We start from the raw sequence: 15,293 nt of genomic DNA, 5'->3' as shown, positions 1-15,293 counted from the left end.
AAAGTTATCTGATTATTTTCTTTTGATACTCTTAATATGGACACTTCTAAAAAGAAGACATTTCTAATTTCCTTTCTGAATTCTGCTCCTTCCTCTAGCTTATCCTGGGACAGACCCTCACAAAGCCATAATAGGTGACAATTGGAAAAAGACCTTCTGCAAGAAAGGTCTTCCTTTTTGCTTAGCCTTGCCTCGCATATGGGCTTCTGGGAAATGCGGTGGGGCTTCTTGGGAAGCCTGCACCTCACAGTAGGAATGGAAAAAGTTTTATGACTTCTGAAGCATGACAGAGAGAGTAGGGAATAGAGCTGGGAGCCATTGGAGCCTGTGAAGCCCATCTGCTTACCAGCTTTACTTTCCAGTCAGATGTTGGGTACCCCGTCTGGTTCCACCCTCCTCCCCTAAGAATGTGGGGGAAAATGAAGCCTCTGGATAGAAAGCAGGTGATAAAGCCATCAGCAAAAGCTTACACTACGAGGTTCAGACATCCCCACCCCAGGCCTGCCTTGAGTTTTTCTGGGGCTGTTGGTACCCTAGGGTTTGTTTCTGAGACTCTTGCTCATATTCAAATGTAGCCACTGCTCACTAGAAGCCATCTGGGGCCAGCCCAGACTTGTTCTACCTGGGTGTCTTCCCACTGCTGTACTTTTCTTTTGGGCTTTCAGATATGGGGACCTTCAAGGTCTGTGAGCTACTAGAGCCCTTCTGAGAGCCTGGATCATCCCCTTCTGGGCCCCGGAAGCTGTGGTAAGCTCTTGGTTTCCTTCTTAGCTGGCACTTCCCACTGTCTACATTCCTTTCTGGCCAGCCGTCTGCCTCTAGGGCTCTGCGGGGTGCAGTTGCTTCAGGCCTCTGATGCTGAGTACTAAGGCAGTTCCACGGAGGCCGGTCACTGGAGATCCCCAGGAGCTGGAAGAAATTGGAAGCTGGAATTGCCGTTTCTTGCTGTCCTGGAGGAAACAGGAGCTCGCTTTTCATGGGCTATGGTATGGTACTGATTCGTCTTAAAAGTTTCCAGCTCGCTTCCCTGTATCCTTGCCACTCTGGGAGGGAGGGTGGAGGGAGATTGGTGCTGTTTCCTTGATCTTGCAGTAGAGACGGGTGCAGCAGATGCCCTTTGTGAGGAAGGAGCTCAGAGGCAGGTGAGAGGATCTGTATTCTGGTTGCCATATAGCTGGCTGTCTTCCCAGTCAGGGCATGTTGATGCCCAGTGGTTCATGTTGGCATCTTCTTGTCCTTAAAGGCAGGTGCCACCTTTACCTGTCAAAATCTTTTTTTTTTTTTAAGATTTTGTTTATTTATTTGACAGAGAGGCAGTGAGAGTGGGAACATAAGCAGGGGGAGTGGGGGTGGGAGAAGTACTTCCCAATGAGCAGGGAGCCCGATGTGGGGCTCAATCCCAGGACTGTGGGATCATGACCTGAGCTGAAGGCAGACATTTAACAACTGAGCCACCCAGGTGCCCCTTCACCTGTCAAAATCTTAACAGAGGGCACCACCGTCTGCTCCTGTAAAGTTGAAAGGACCCAAAAGAGCATTAAAAGGAATGAATATGCTGGGCAGAAGATGAGCCTGAGAGAGAAGCTCCTTGCCTACGTACTACCCAAGGAGGGGTGTGTGTGTGTGTGTGTGTGTGTGTGTTTGGCAGCTGGAGGTGGAGGGAGGGAGTAAAACTTCTGTGGAAAAGGCAGTAAATCTGGAGAGGGAATGGTTGGCTGTGGCGAACGTGGAAGCTGGCAATTTTTGCAGAGGTGTGTTCCGGAGTAGCTGGAAGCCAGTCGTCACAGGGAGTGGGTTTGGACATGCTCAGTTGTGCTTGCCTTGCTGAATACCTCAGGTATGATGGCCATGAATGCCTTCCTCCCCACTTTGCATCTGTATTATACCTAAGTGGTTTTCCTTCACCAGGGGTTGGCCTAGAGTGTTCTGAGGCAGAGGCACTGGGTCTGAAAGTGGGCTGGCCAGCCAGAGCCCCATCTCCCAGTTTCCTGGCTCCCTGAGGATGAGAAGAAGCAGATTTGCAGCTGCCAGTCCTCACTGACACAGCCTGCAGAGGTGTCTGTGCCCTGGCAGGTGTCAGAACGTTTTCATTGATGCCCCTGTCTCTTTGGGGTTTGAGAACAGAGGGGGCTTAATTTGAAGTAGACCATCCTCAAGGGCCCAAACCTGAAATGTGTATTATAAAATTATTGCTAATCTTGGCCTTTCTTCCCTCCATGTCTCTCTCTTCCCCTTACCTTTCCATTACTGTCAGGGATTGTGAGCAGCTGCTGCCGTCGCATAGACTGATAGGACATGAAGACTCATCCTTAGAGAATAGGTTGATTTGAACCTGTGATGATAGAGAGGGCCTTTCCACCTCAGAGAGGGTGAGAGCAGGAAGGAGTTGGGAAGAGTATTGATTCCACCCCTCCCCTTTCCCCTCCTGTGCCCCCAACTTTTCCTTTCAATGGTCAAGGGCAGGAGAGAAAACCCAGGTCTTGCTTTTCAGCCTTTAGGCAGTCATCAAGTACTTGTGGAATTTTTCAGCTCAACCAGCATTGTGATGCAAATATTACATCAATCTTGTTTGCTGCCTGAGGGAACCTATAATCTCCAAGAGAGATAAAATCTGTTAAACAATTAGAAGATATCAAAGATCTTAACTGTGTTTGGTTACAAACTGTATATATCTATAGTTCAGGAATGTGAAAGATGTATATTAAAACTATTGGAAAGCTTTCTTGGAGGTGGCAGACTCTTTTTTGGTCTTTGAAAGTTAGATTAACTAGATATAAGCAAAGGAGAGGTAGGAAGTGTTCTGGATGTGGAGAAGAGCAAGATCCTAGAAGGAAGGTGGCATGGTCAGGGTCACTGGGATAGTCTGCCTTGGGAGTGGTAGGTGTGGCTGCTCAGAGCTGGAAAGTTGAAGCCTGGAACTTCCGCCTTGGTGAATAGGATATGAAAGTGAGGCAGTCAGTGGAGGTGGGAATTTGTGGAAACCACTCTTGTAGAAGAAAGTAGGGTAATTTTGGAGAGGACAGAGACTGGAAGAAAGGAAACCTACTGGGCGCCTGGGTGGCTCAGTGGGTTAAACCTCTGCCTTCAGCTCAGGTCATGGTCTCAGGGTCCTGGGATCGAGGCCCATATCAGGCTCTCTGCTCGGTTGGGAGCTTGCTTCCTCCTCTCTCTCTGCCTGCCTCTCTGCCTACTTGTGATCTCTCTCTCTGTCAAATAAATAAATAAATAAAATCTTTAAAAAAAAAAAAAAGAAAGGAAACCTACTGAAGAATATGGCATATCAGCAAGAAGAATATCCTAGAGAATATTTAGAAGTAGAACAAGTAGGACATAACATGGATGTGAAGGATGGAATTGAGGGAAAGGCAGAAGATGTCAGAATGTCTGCCCTATCAGAATGAACTGTTACTGATAGCTTACATTTATGAGATGCTTTGCACTGTTCAAAGCACTTTTTCATTCAGTAAGTATCTCAGAATTGTATGGGCTCTTAGAGTTCACCTAGTCTGGCTTTATTTTCCATATAGGGATTAGAACCAAAAAAGGGGAAGGTGCTATTTCCACCTCACAGGGCTATTTAGTGGTAGAATTGGGCCTCCAGTCTCAGTCTTCTATCTCCTAGGGGAATTTGAAGAGAAGAGTACATGGAGAAGAAGTGTGGGATCAGGGAAGAGTCCTGTCTAGTTGGGTGACAGGAGATTACTGACCTCTGAGTAAAATGAAGCTAACTCAGAAGCATTCAGACCAGATGAATGATTTTACTACTACGATTTTTTTTTTTTTTTTTTTTTTTTTTTTTTAGAATTACTAGACAAGGAAGATGGATTCCTTGGGTCCTTCTACTTCTGAGAGTCTTTTTTTTTTAAACGGTTTCATTTATTTATTTGACAGAGAGGTAGAGGGGGAGCACAAGCAGGCAGACTGGCCAGCAGAGGGAGTGGGACAAGCACACTCCCTGCTGAGCAGGGAGCCTGATGAGGGGTTGATCCCAGGACTCTAGGATCATGACCCAAGCAGAAGGCAGCTGCTTAATTGACTGAGCCACCAAGGTGCCCTAGTTTTGAGATTCTGATGAGTGCACAAAAAATGTATATGAAAAGTACTGAATTGGGTTTTCTGGGAGATGGGCTGGTTTCCAGGTGGTACTTTTCTAAGAGAATTTCGAGAGTAATTTGACTTCACGTGTTTTTCACGTTCTGTGCTGACCACAGAACCTAACTACCTAGAAGGTAGTTAGGAGGACACAACTCTGCTGTTCCGAGACTATGGGCAGTGAAATCAGCAGCCAAGAGCTTGATATTTGCAGAGTTACATTTATGGCTCTGTTTGCATTATCCACATCCTCTCCTCTTCTCCTCCTAAAACACACACACACACACACACACACATTTACCTCCACTCCCCTCTTTCTCTTTCCTTCCTTTCCTCTTTTATTCTTTCTTCTTCACTACTTTTCTTGTCCATCACCCCATCCTCCAAGAAGAGTGTTCTTCCCACTTTTGTCTGTCTTGTCTGAACAACTTCCTGTGTTGGAGTGACTTCCCTTCTTTGTTGAACTCAGACATGACTATAGCAAAGCCGTGGAATATCCTGAAATATCCTAATGCAGTGGAATCACCGTGGACTATCCTGGTTTGTCTATATCCCTAATGCGGTGACTGGCTCCCAGTGATCAGAGCCAGAATCTCCTTATCTTCACAGTCAGTCATCCTTCACATTCTTCTTTCCTGTTAAAATAGCTCCTTATCTGGGGCGGCTGGATGTCTCAGTCCGTTAAGCATCTGCCTTCGGCTTGAGTCGTGATCCCATAGGTCACACATCGGGCTCCCTGCTCAGTGAGGAGCCTGCTTCTCCCTCTCGCTCTGCCCTTCCTCCCCTCTTGTTCTCCCTCTCTCTCTCTTTAAATAAATAAATAAAGTCTTTAAAAAAAAATAATAGCTCCTGATCCTTCCTCTTGTGTCTATTGTCACTGCCCATACAGCAGGAGAGATAGCAGGGAGAGGTCATGGTTGAAAAAAGAGAAGTAGAGGTCACCTTTGGTGTCCTCAGAAGCATTTTGTGAACCTGCAGATCCCAAGTAGAGCCTTCATGTTTGCCTGTCACACTCTTGCAGCTGTCTCTGGGTTTCTGGCCCTCTGTGATGGGCTGCTGGCTGTGCTTCAGCTGGCTGTGTCTGGATATACCCTGAGTCTGAAAAGGAACAAGAATTTAATAAGCAGTGGTTATTCTCTTGGGAGGACATAGAGTCAGGCCTCATCTTCGTGGTGAATTTTCCCCAAGGAGACTTTCTCTCCTCAGCTCCTGGAGGCCTTTTCCTTGGAAGACGTGTGTCCCACGCACCTCAGGTGTTCTCTGCATTCACCTGAGTGGCTGCAGTCGTTCCTCACCTTGAGGACTCTTCCTTGGCTTGCTCAGGTTTCAGGAGAGCCAGCGTCTTTGAGATTTGGCCTCTGGAGTCCCACAGTTTAGGAGAAAGAAGCCTTCTGCTGGCATCGCTGCGCTGGGGACAGTGGTCCTCAACACATTTTTTTTTTTTGTACTCTGCCCTGTTTCCTCCCAGTCATTTAGCCGTGTTAGCCAACCAGTTACATGGGCTTTGGGCCATCTTGTTAACTCGGGAAGGAACCCTGACACTGAAGGAATAATAGGCTTTCTGAAATCTTTCTTTCTTTCAAAAGGCTAAGTGGTACTCAAATAGTCCCTTGACATCCTTGGGAGTAATGCTTAGGAATTCCCCCAAATATGCTATTCTTAGACTTCCAAACAGGTGTCCTTCTGTTTCTGTCCTTCCCGGATCTTAAATTGCTCTCTTCTCTCCCTTCACATTCCTCTGTCTTCCCATCTTCATTTATCTTCCCTTCCTTGCAACCTGGGGCTCAATTTTTCCCCCTAGTGCATAGGTTCCTCTATATTGATCTCTAAATGAATGAACGTTTGAAAGCACCTCTTTGTACACAAAAGGCAACTAGCTCTATTTTACATAAAATTGGGATATACCTAGTGCACGTGTTGGTTTTGGATTTATTTATTTATTTTAGGAAGAGAGAGCATGAGTAGGGGGAGGGCCAGCGGGAGAGGAGGGAGAAGCAGACTCCCCACTGAATGTGGAGCCTGACACGGGGCTCAGTCTCAGGACCCTCACATCATGAGCTAAGCTGAAATCAAGAGTTGGAGGCTTAACTGACTGAGCTACCCAGGCACCCCCTCCTAGTACATGTATTGTTAAGGAGCTAATCATTCTGGAAACTTCTAGATTCTTGTCCTTGGGAAAAAGAGAGAAAATGGCTTAAAAAAATGGCATCTTATATTTAGCATGACAGTCATCTGCAGACCAGGGTCTCCTTCCACGTTCCTTGGGTGAGAAGTGGGTATTGAGGGGCTGCTGCTCTTCTCTCTTAGTGATTCTTCTTAGGCACCTAGAAGAAGCATCGTAGTTTTCCATTATGGGAGATAAGCTGGTATTTATATATCCCAGTAATGCCTGATGGAGCTGAAATGCTGCATTCCTGCAGTCTAATGTTTCTGTTAGGATAGTCAGACCCGAGTCCTTGCTCACCGACAGCTATCAGATGACGGCTTAGTAGAGAGGGCTAAAGATCCACAAGAATTCGCTTTGATAGTTTAAAATACCACCTTGTAATTTTGATTATGATGAAACATAGTTCAGGGAGATGATGGGTAAGAATTGTTGAGATTCCTGAGCTTCCCTGTGTCCTTACTAAAGCTTGGGTGCTCAGAACCCCAAATAGGAGGTTCCAGTGTGAGGACAGAGGGCTGATCAGGCAGGGCTCAGCTGGCCCTTCTTCCCATGAGCTTTCTTTACCTCGTCTAGCCATGAGCCCCCAGAGATGACTCCGTGGGGCTAAAAGTGGTATCTTTGTGTTCTGTATGAAGACTTAAGAGCCTCACGAACCAGACATGTGAGCTTATTTCTCAGCTTAAGAGGCTCCATAGAAACTTGATTTTCTTTTTTTCCTTTAGTATACTTGTCTGAGATGATATTAAGACTCCATTTTTCCCTGGGTCTTCCAATATAGTGTGTGTCCCCCTAGATACACTATTGTTCTAATAGGTATGGACCAGGGTAAAGACATGGACCTCATTTGATCTGGGCTCTGTATTTTAGTCAGTGAACCTAAAAATCACATTAACTCATCATTTGACTCATATTGAACCATTTCTCAAGTCTCCTTCACTTCTACTGTCTTCATCCTATTAGTGCAGTTCTTTTTTTCTAAACTTAAGAGTAAAATAACATATATATATTTTAAATGCCATATTGCTATATTTAACCAATGGTTCCTGTTTGTGGGGGCCTTTCTTCCTGATTCTGATATATTAACAATCCTTCCATTTAGTTTGCCGTAAGCATTTTAGTTAAGCATGTCTTCCCCAAGTCATTGATAAAAAGGGTGACCGTGATAGGATCTAAAACAGATGGCCAAACTTCTAGGAATTCCAGAGCGCTTCTTCCTAGTTGATGATCCATTTTGCAGCACCGTTTGGGCCCAGCTGTCCTGAATTACCAGACCATCCAGCTGCCAGTGTATTTCTGTTTTATCCTTAAGATCAAGAGAAGTTTTTCTGAAATCCAGAAAAATTGTGTCCCTGTCATTCTTTGATAAATGTGTGTGTATATGTACGTGTTTATTTATATGATATTCAAATATATATCATGGAAATAGGTATGCATATTATATATTAAACCCCAAACTGTTGTTTATAGATCACTTTCTATCTATCACTGTTGCACATATATTGTCTCCTTTATGCTCTGTAATAATTTTATATTAACTTTATTTTTTATTTATTTATTTTGAAGATTTTATTTATTTGAGAGACAGAGATTATAAGTAGGCAGAGAGGCAAGCAGAGAGAGGAGGAAGCAGGCTCCCTGCTGAGCAGAGAGCCGATGCGGGGCTTGATCCCAGGACCCTGGGATCATGACCTGAGCCGAAGGCAGAGGCTTTAACCCACTGAGCCACCCAGGTGCCCCTATTTTTTATTAAAAAAAAAAAGATTTTATTTATTAGATAGAGACAGCAAGAGAGGGTATATAAGAAGGGGAAGTAGGAGAGGGAGGAGCAGACTTCCCACTGAGCTGAGAGCCTGATGCAACCTCTATCCCGGGACCCTGGGACCATGACCTGAGCTGAAGGCAGACACTTAACGACTGAGCCACCCAGGTGGCCCCTTATATTAACTTTATTAAATGAAAGTTTAGTTTTATGTTTTAGTATGACTTGTACTTAATCTCTAGTGGCTGGTGCTTCCTTCTCCATGTCCTTGCCACTTTTCATATTTCTTTGTTCTGGAGTTTTGCCCATGATATTGCCTATTCAATAAATACTGACCACTTATTATGTGTAAAGAAAGCACAGTATTATAGCCAGTTGGAAATTCAAAGACTAATAAGAAATGATCACATTTCTCAGAAGAGCTTATATGTAGTTAAAAATATGAATGGATGACTTGGTGGGGGAAGGAGAGAAAGCAAAAGAACTCAGAAAAGAGAGTCCTGAGTGGTAATGGAGTGCCAAAGCTAGCCCGCTTACCAAGTTCTGAATGGAAGGTTCTAGAAGCCATAGTGGCGGTATGTTCTATGTCAGAACCTTTTCAGAAAGATGGAGGGTATCTGGTTGACTGACTGTTCTAAATCCTATCCCAGCACTTTGTTGGAATGTCTTTCTTTTTCACTTATATGTGTTTGTGTTGTATAGTGTAATTATAGCTTTGTGAGGTGCAATTAGCATTGCCTGATGCTGTGTAAGTCTTCACAGTCATTACTTAAGGTTAATTTTCAAATAAGTATCACATGTATGTGTTGTAAATTCAAAAGGTGCACAAAGGTGGCCCATGAAAGCAAGTCTTTTTCCCACCTTCTCTCCTCTTCCCCTAGAGACAGTCGTGGTCACCAGCTCGGGTACTGTAGTCATCTCCTTAATGGCTGTGCATTAGTCCAGTGCAGTGTTTCTCTAACTGCAGGTCAACATTAGTGGGCCGGAAAATCTAGTTAGTGAGGGCTGTACAAACTGAAAATAACAGAGAGCATCACACATGCCATCTCATACATGCACATTCTACATTACTATATTACATATGTACTTGTTACTCTGCGTCTTGCTTAAAACATAGTTGAAATTTACCATTCTAGTAATGACTGATATGGAGATTGTTCCTAATTTTTCATTATCTTAAATAATGCCGGAGTAGGCATTCTCCCCCGTCACACTTCGGATGTTTTTTCTTAGAATAATGTTCTAGAAGTGAGGATACTGGGTCAAAAGATATGAGCATTTTAACTGATCTAGCCAAGTTACTTTCTGAAAACGAGGTCCCCTTTACTATTTAATAAATGCCATCTGTATTTTATTTAGTATAGGTTATTTTTATTTTAACACATTTTTCTATGCACTATACGTGTGATATATATTTTAACAAAATGGGGTGATTTATTACTTTTCTCAGTATAAACTTTCCTGTTTTACTAAATATTCTTCTATAAGCCACAATTCTCATTCTGGCATCAGCTTTTCTTGGATGTAATGTGTGAAGAGTGACTGCTGTAGTTCTTCTCAACCTTGAGCCATTCTTACCCATTCTTATGATTTGTATTATATATACTTTAAAAAAAAAAGATTTTATTTATTTATTTTTAGAGAAAGAGAGAGAAGGCATGTGTGCTTGAGTGGGGGGGAGGGTCAAAGGGAGAGGGAGAGAGAGAATCTGCAGCAGACTCCGCGCTGAGCACAGAGTCTGAAATGGGGCTCGATCCCATGATCCTGAGATCACAACCTGAGCCAAAAGCAAGTTGAATGCTCAACTGACTGGGCCACCCAGGCGCCCCTGTATATACTTTTATTTACTGGTCTTTAAATTGACTTTTTAAGAGCTTTTTATTTTTAAATAATTTTAAACTTACAGAAAAGCTGCAGAAACAGCTTTATAGAACTAGGGTTCAGTTATCAACAAGAAGTTAATAGTAGTGTAATGTCAACTATAGACTTAATATGGATTTCATTAGTTTTTTCTCTTCCAGGATCTAATCCAGACTCCCACATTACATTTATGTGTTGTGTCTTCTTAGTCTCCTCCAATCTGTGGCAGTTCCACAGTCTGTCCTTGTCTTTTGTGACCCTGAGACTTTTGAGGGAGTACTAGTCAGGTATTTTATAGAATATGCCTCAAGTCAGGTTTGTTTGATGTTTTCTTATAATTAGATCGAGGTTATGGATTTTGGGACGAATGCCACAGAAATGAAATGCCCTTTCACTACATCATGTCAGGGCTACATGGTGTCAGTATGTCTTATTGATAATAACATTACCTTTGATCACTTGGAAAAGATAATGTCTGCTAGGTTTCCTCATCAAGTTTTTGCTTTTCTGCCTTTGTAATTAAACATTTTGGGAGTGATACTTTGAGACTGTGCAGGTCTCCTATTTCTCTTTAAACTTCTGCCCACTGATTTTAGCAAACAAAAAACATACATAGGTGACTTTTGAACAACATGGGTTTATCTATGCGGGTGCATTTATACATGGATTTTTTTTGGATAAATCCTTTTTTTTTTTTTTAGATTTTATTTGTTTGATAGAGAGAGAGAGAGAGAGAGAGCAGGAACACAAGTAGGGGGAGTGGGAGAGAGAAAGCAGGCTTCCTGCTGAGCAGGGAGCCCGATGTGGGGCTCAGTGTAGGGCTCAGTGTGGGGCTCGATCTCATGACCCAGGGGATCATGACCTGAGCCTAAAGCAGACGCTTAAACTGAGCCACCCAGGTGCCGCTGGATAAATATATTATAATACTGTGGATGTATTCTCTTTTCATATGATTTTCTTGTTAGCATTTTCTTTTCTCTAGTTTACTTTATTGTAAGAATGTGGTATATAATACACATAACATACAAAATATGTGTTAATGACTTTATGGTATTGGGAAGGCTTCTAGTCTGCAGTAGGTTCTTAGTAGTTAAGTTTTTGGGAAGTCAAAAGTTACTCGAAGATTTTCAACTGCACAGGGGGCCAGTACCCCTAACTCCAGCATTGTTTGTGGGTCAACTGTACCTTCTTTCACGCTGATCTAATCAATGAGATCAGTGAAAACGGGGTTAATAGCTGGTTATGTTTTTGTCTTATGCACATTAAAATAAATATAAAAGTATTTGACATTTTAAAAATGTTTGTCCATGTACCACTTATAATCAATCATCTTCTATACATGCCATACATTGGGAACCCTTGACCCTTCTCAGGTGCTAAGCACCAGATTTTTGGGTTTTATGGTGACATTATTGATTCCATATTAATTGGATTGATTTGTTGGTTGGTTTAATTAGTTCATATATTAAAAATGTATTAATTGTGCTTGGTACAGAGTTCTAAGCTAGAATTCAGAGTTAAGACATAGTTCTTGTCCTAGAGAATATTGTAGGCTTATAGGCTAGTAAAAGAATTAAGTTGAATAAGCCTTGTACACTAAAATACAAGGCAGTGAGCATGGCTAACAATGGAGTAGTAGACTGTTTTAAGTATAGGGGCAATGGATTCTCTATCCATTCCAGGCAGGGAGGTGACACAGTCTGGGCCCATATCTCCCACAGCCTTGCCCAGATCTTATTCTGAGGGGTGCTTTTCCTTTCAGGCTTAAGGTTTTGTTTTGTTTTGTTTGTTTGTTTGTTTGTTTGTTTTATCATGGAAGAGCTATTTGAGTCCACATTCTTCTTATCCCCCCAGTCCCTTTACTCCCACTTTGTGTTCTACCTCCCCTGTCCTCAAGCTTTGGTCATGACAGGTTAAGATCCTGGTTGAGCTCAGAGTTCCTAGGCAAGTAATTGTGAGAAGCCTGTTCTGGCAAGGTAAAATCGTGCTTTTAAAAGGGGCCTGGAGGGGCACCTGGGTGGCTCAGTGGTTTAAGCCTCTGCCTTCAGCTCAGGTCATGATCTCAGGGTCCTGGGATCGAGCCCCATATCGGGCTCTCTGCTCAGCAAGGAGCCTGCTTCCCCCTCCCTCTCTGCCTGCCTCTCTGCCTACGTGTGATCTCTGTCTATCAAATAAATAAATAAAAATATTTAAAAGGGGCCTGGAACATTGCCTCCTCAGTCTAGTCTTTCCTGGCCCCAGACTGCATTTATGTGGCCCAGAGTTAAAATGCTCAGACTTAACAAGGGACAGTATTCAGTGGTCTGTGGATTTGAGAGATTCTAGGAAATGAGTGCATACATGAGCATTGAGACAGATACTCCAAGAGACTGGATCAAGCCACTGAGTATCTTGTGCCCTGGGGAATCTGAATTTTGAGTTTCATGTTGAGGGTGGTAAGCTGAGGAGAGGTGAACTAGCGCTGGGAGGCCGACAGACCAAAGGGGAGTACGCTCAACCCAGTGCGAAGATGTCCAGTAGCCGCTTCGTCACAGGGCAGGATAGTTACAGGCTAAATCCCACACTCTTTCAGTTCAGAGCCTTAATGTTGGGTGGGAGGATGGCAGATGGGTGGGAGGTGGGTGGGATTTGGGCAGGAGTAAGGACCCCAGAGAATTTCCTGCCATAAAATGCCAGGACTTGAGCATAGGATAGCTATTTCATCTGTGCAGGCAGAAGCAGAGTATGTGCAGCAGTGGACGGAGACCGTTGGTTTGTTGATTCACAGGTACCGTCGAGGCCATGAGAAGACTGCGTGATTGGCAGTAGGCATATTATCTTTCAAAAGAACTTAGATATTGCCAATTCTTCTGCTCTGTAAAAGCAGCTTTGTCTCAGACCAGTGGCTGAGGAATGAGTCCCAGGCAAAGGCTCAGTCTCCTGCGGCCTTTCTCAGGTCATTTCCAAATCTTCCCGTCCTGTGTTTGGTATCTTTCTTCTCTTTTCAGTCTTCTTTAGGTGAGAAGCCTAAATCTCCTATCTTCTCAGGAGAGGCTGCCTTTTGTGGGGCCGATCTTTGTCTCATCCCAGGCAGATGACTCCAAAGTTCCAGGCTAGGGGCTCTGCTGAAAGGCCTGGAGGAGACTCTGGAGCCCCTGAAACAAGAAGTCTTTCTGGAAGCAGTGGCAGTAGCTGCTTGCGACAGAATAGTTGGACTGAGCAACTGTAACAGAACATCCAAGTTGTAAGGACCCTTAGAGAACACCTAGTTCCAACAGCCCAACAGCCCAGCAGCCTTCTCATTATGTGCAGGGAAAAGCCGAGGCCCTGAGAGGGGTGGGGACTTAGCTCAAGGTCTCACCACCCTGGCAACCAGGACCTGGGCTCGAGTCAGCCGACTCTTTCTCTATTCCTGCATTTTTAATTTTTCCCTTTTTAACCACATTGCTGCTCAGTGGTAGCAGAAGAAAGCTGTAAAGTCCTAAAGGGATGTTGTGTAAACCTGCCTGCTCACACGGCCGCCAGAGCCCAGTGGAGAACCGGGCAGGACACATACAGATTCCCCTGCTACTTGGGCAGAACTAGATGTCCTCGGTGGAGAGGCGGCTGGACTCCACAGTCTGGCGGGCACTGGAGCTTGGCTCCCAACAGCTGAAGTTCCACTGCATCTCTTAGGCACTATGGGATCCAACAAGTAATATCAATATAAAAAGTAAGCAACAGCTTACTTTTCTTGAACTCCTTTGATTCTAAAATAAGGAGTGACTTGAACAGATTTACTCCGCTCTTGTGTTTTTAGGTTTGGAATTTCAGTTGCTGTTAAAGAGACAAGAAGATACTATAAACTTTTCTAGTGACCAAATGTAGACTCTAATTATCATACATACATATAAACACACACACACACACACACACACACACACAGATATTCTCTTGGTACAGTATAAGTCTGTGCACTCAGATTCCCTCATCTTATGGAGGGGACAGCTTCTGTTTTTGCTTTTAAAAAGTCTTTTTCAAAGATTGATTTATCCCACACACATTAAAAGATTGCCCACTGTGAATGAAATAGAAAAGTTGGTAGACCTCATGGGGCTCATGACCGTGGGGGGACAGGGGTATGAGTGATGGTGATGAAGTAAATACCACGATAAAGGCATCTTCAGACTGCTGTGCGATTGCAGAGCAGACAGACAGACAGAGTCTTCTAAGAGATCAAGAAATACTTCACAGGGGAGGTGATCACTGCGTTGGGCCTTATAAGCAATAAGATTTTGCTTGTTGATTAGGGGGAGGTCCTCCAATAAAGGTAACAGCATGAGCAGCAAGGAAGGAGCAGTGGGAGAGGAAGAATGCAGTTAAATTATAAAACATAAGATGACTTTTTCAAAGGAAAAATGTATTTTTCGTAAGCACAGTGACCTGCAATGTAGAGGTAAGAGGAAGTGTTTTTGTCTCTGCACGGAGCTGACCCGAGAGAAGCTTCTCCTCTATGGGAACTGGGCCCTTCCTGCACCCTGCTCAGTTTGGCAGTGACACTGGAGGAGGAGTGCCTGCAATGGGTAATGGGAGAGGCTATAAAACCCTGGAGCTCATCCCTCGAAGAGTAACCTTACGAAGAAATTTCTGGGAAACAAACCACAGGGAGACTTTACAGGAATTTTTGGTCGAGCCCACAGGCAAGGCACATGAGGAGAGGAGATGTAATTACAGTTTGTAAGTCTATGAAAAGAAACAGTGAGTAGCATGGAATAGCTGTTCTAAGTTTCTTCTTCCTGTAGGACAAGAGGAAATGGGTTCTTTGCATTCAGCAGATCTTTATCGAGTGCCAGCTGGGAGCTGGGCCCTATCCTGGATGCACGGAATATGGTGGCAAAACAGTCAGGGTTTCTGCTCCCAAGGAACTCATCAGGGAAAGCTGGCCTTAATAAAAGGGAAATGTATTTTTGTTGGATATTGTGATGAGCGCTATGAAGGATAAATCCTCATTTTGATTGGGGGATCGGGGAAGACCTCTCTGAGGAGGTGAGAGACACGTAAGGACAAGGTAAGAGCCAGTTAGGCAGACTGGGGCAGGGAGAGTGTCCCAGGCCAAGGAGAACAGCTTGGGAAGAATCTGGCCCTTTGGAGGAACTAAAAGAAGGCCTGTGTAGCTAGCACATATAGGTGGAGGGAAGGAAGTATGCTGAGAGGAGACCGGAGAAGGATGAAGCAGGGCCTTCTAGGTCCTGATAAGAATTTAGATTTTATCTCAAGTGCGGTGGGAAGCCATTGAAGTGCGTCAAGCAGGAAATGACAGGATCGGATGTAGATGGGTGATTCAGACAGCGGCATGGAGAATGGAGCTAGGAGGATGAGAGTGGAAGCTGGGGCAATCCAGGAGGGTTTTTAGTAATCAAGGAAAGGGACTGAGATGGCAGTGGAAGGCAGAAAAAT

The 15,293-nt window shown here is 44.1% G+C and overlaps 1 protein-coding gene across 3 annotated transcripts in view; it reads left to right on the top strand.

Moving 5' to 3' along the window:
• Positions 1-15,293, top strand: part of DENND2B (DENN domain containing 2B) — a 154,008-nt gene that overhangs the window by 28,605 nt on the left and 110,110 nt on the right. Inside the window, exon 1 of one of the 3 annotated variants that reach the window (XM_044258779.1) lies at positions 969-986. The exons of the other annotated variants lie outside the window; for them this stretch is intronic. The gene's annotated coding sequence lies outside the window, so the exon portion shown is untranslated. Of the gene's footprint in view, positions 1-968; positions 987-15,293 lie in introns of those variants that run through there. 3 annotated transcript variants of the gene reach the window in all.

This window comes from Neovison vison, chromosome 7, assembly GCF_020171115.1.
Source record: "Neovison vison isolate M4711 chromosome 7, ASM_NN_V1, whole genome shotgun sequence".
Classification (NCBI taxonomy): Eukaryota; Metazoa; Chordata; class Mammalia; order Carnivora; family Mustelidae; genus Neogale; species Neogale vison.
The sequence above is the reverse complement of the archived record's forward strand: the minus strand, read 5'-3'. Positions and strand labels throughout refer to the sequence as shown.